We start from the raw sequence: 3378 nt of genomic DNA, 5'->3' as shown, positions 1-3378 counted from the left end.
ATGCACACTCTGCCTCTCCCTCCACTCATCATTCACCCTTGCACTGATGCACACTTTGCCTCTCCATCCACACATCATCCACCCCTGCACTGATGCCCACTCTGCCTCTTTCTCTCCCTCCACTCATTTTTCCAGCTCTGCCCATGTTACTGACAAACATCTACTGACTTTTAAATGTTTATTTCTGGATTTCTGTCCTAGAGATTCAATTTAAACATGCTTCAGATTGGTTAGGTTCTTCTTCGCTGTTTTGTTTTGTTTTTTTTTTTTTTAATGTATACTGCTATATACATTTTCAAGTTGGACATTAAAAAAATGGCAAACATTTTTTGGGTCCATTTTGTATTGGTGTAACCAAAGACCCAAGGTAGAGCACTTTAATAAGGAAAGAGGTTTATTTTACTGTGGAGGTCCAGGAGCAGGGTTCTGACCCTCATGTTGGGGAGTACGATGAGGATAGCAAGCTGCCCATGAAGAAGAGCTAGGGGGCAGAACTAAGCCCTTCCTTATAATCCGTTCTTAAGAAAGCTAACCCAGCCCCATGGACCTTTATCAGTTCTTCCCGAGGCTGATAATCTGACTAGATAATCATCTCCCACCAGGTTCCACCCTTTGGGAGTCTCCCTGTCCCAGCACCACCATACTAGGAGCCATGCCTCTGGCACTCGCACCCTAAGGAAACACATTCAAAGCACAGCATACCAATGGTTCAAGATCCATCCTAGTCCCTGAGGCCTGGTGTCTATCTGGGTACCTTGGTACCATCCGAGTGGATCTTCCGGGTCATGGCTTGGCCAGAACAGCCAAAGAGTTGTAGCTCTTCAAGGGGTGGGTGCGGGGGGAGGGGGGAACAAGGCGGGCTGCTCTGTGTATTCCCTGATGGCTGCTGCCCCGGAGTCCATGGCAGGTAGGAGGTGGTGGGATTCAGCAGGCGCCAAAGTTAGGGCCACCAGGCAGGAAGTGGCTGAGGTAGGCTTGAGCAGCTTCAGGAGAGAATATCCTTCTCTTTGGGTGTTACAGCTTAATAAAGCAGGCACTCTCAGACGGTCTTTGGTGAAATAACTTGCTCTTTACTCCTTGTGGATAGGGTCTTATAAACATTTTGGGGTGGCTTGGGGTCTAAAGGCAGCTGCTTTCTCTTAGGCTGGTCTAAGATGTTAGGGATGCTTCATCTGTATGTGGAGGGGCTTTGGGTGTTGCCCCTACGTGGCTGATTGTCACAGTTCTCTCCATGGGATGTCACGGTCACATGTTCCAGGACAGGAACCTGGTTGTGTGTAGATTTAAATATCTACTGTTCTCAATTATGAGGATTTCTGGGGTTTCTGAATCTGCTCAACCTTACCAGGTTTTCGGTCTGGTGGCATGCTCTACTGCCCTACAGACTGGGGTCTGCTTTCTGCTTCTGCTTCTGTTTGCTTTTTATTTCTTATTTTTATTTATTTTTTTAAATGTCATACCTTGTTCCCTACAGACTGGTCCACTTCCCCCCCCCCTTTGGTTGTTGTTAATTTTTCTTTGTCAAACATTAATTTATACTTTGTTAATTTCATATATGCATATAACATATTGATCATTTTTTACCTTCATTCTCTTCTTTGTTGGCCTTTTGCTCCCATTGAACATTGAGGAGAGGTTGCAAGAATGTAGGAAGTTGGGGATGGGGAGGAGTGCTGATCTGTCTTCCTTCTCCTGAGAAGTGACAGTAGCTCTGCTATATATCCCTGGGACTTGGTAGGTAGGCAAGGACACTCTAGAGGCTTTGGGTCTCCACCTGCACAGACTTTGGTTCTCTGATACAGATCTACCATCACTTCATATGATTCTCTCTCTCTCCTCCTCCTCTTCCCCAGTGTTGTGGCCTGAATGTTGAAGGCTCCACCCCCGAGTTGGTAGATCCAACACTTACAGATGATGGTGTTAGGAGGACCTGTCCTTATGAATGACTTAACTCACTTAATGCTTTTCCATTTGATGGAATTATTGGGAGATGAAGCCCAGTTAGAGGGCATGACCTGGAAAGATAAACTTTGCTCTCAGCTATTTTATAGATCTCTACTTCCTGGCCACCATGAAGCTTGATTCCATCACGTTTACCAGCCATGTTGTAACTCATCATGGTCCAGAAGCACTGAACCCAGGCACCTTGAATGCTCTGAAACAATCAACCATAGTAACTACTTTCATGGTGTCTTAGTTAGGGTTTTACTGCTGTGAACAGACACCACGACCAAGGCAACTCTTATAAAGGACAACATTCAACTGGGGCTGGCTTATAGGTTCAGAGGTTCAGTTCATTATTGTCATGGTGGGAGCATGGCAGCATCCAAGCAGGCATGGTATAGGAGGAGTTGAGAGTTCTACATCTTCATCCGAAGGCTGCTAACAGAGTACTGACTTTTAGGCAGCTAGGAAAAGGGTCTTATAGCCCACACCCATAGAGACACACCTACTCTAACAGGGCCACACCTTCTAATAGTGCCACTTCCTGGGCCGAGCATATACAAACCATTACACCATTCTTCACCTGAACAGGGTATTTAGCCAACAGCTATCTTTGGGAAGGGAAGCCTATCACAGCTGTTTCCCAAGACACTCCCCCTCCAATCCATGACTCGCTGTGGTGTCTCTGTCTCTTCAGTCTTCACTAAGCTCAGGTGTGTGCTGAGTAGGCCTCCCACTGAGTGGCACCATGTGGTCATGGAGATCCCAGCTCCTGTTGCATCCTGTGAGAGGCTTAGGTTTCCAAATGTCATAAAGGGTCCATGTGGAGGTGACCCTGCACCAGTTTCTAATTTATGTTTTTCCTCCGCACTTGTTGAGCCCTGGGTTACTCTGAGTTGACTTCAGCCAGCCAGACACCAGGAATGAGGGCCATGGGGCCACTTGAGAATACTATTCAGCTGCAAAGTGTGGAGAACTGGCTCTTTAAGTATGGAAGAAGGATGCCAGGAGGAAAAGGTAGCTCCTGAGCTGGAACCATCTAGTCCATGGCCAAGAGGGAGCCAATCCTCCCTCTGGGTCTATCTTCAGACACTTGCACAGTTGGTGGCCACCTGTCAGTCACCACTTAAGCACCAGGAAGTAGGAAAGGACAAAGTGGATGTCATGATTGGCCTTTTCAACTTGACACGACATAGGCTCACCTGGGAATAGAGTCCCAAAGAGGAATTGTCTACACTGGGTTGGTCCATGGACATGTTTGGGGTCATTTGCCTTAATTAAATAAATAGATGTAGGAAGACGTGGTCCACCATAGTTAGGGAAAGGTGCTACCCATGGTTAGTTTTAATTGCCAATTTAACCACAATCTAGATTTATCTGAGAAGAGAGTCTCAATGAGGGTCACAGCCCACTGTGGGTGGCGCCATTCCCTGG

The sequence above is a fragment of the Mus pahari genome, chromosome 17 (genome assembly GCF_900095145.1).
Source record: "Mus pahari chromosome 17, PAHARI_EIJ_v1.1, whole genome shotgun sequence".
Taxonomy (NCBI): Eukaryota; Metazoa; Chordata; class Mammalia; order Rodentia; family Muridae; genus Mus; species Mus pahari.
Note: the sequence above shows the minus strand (reverse complement) of the source record.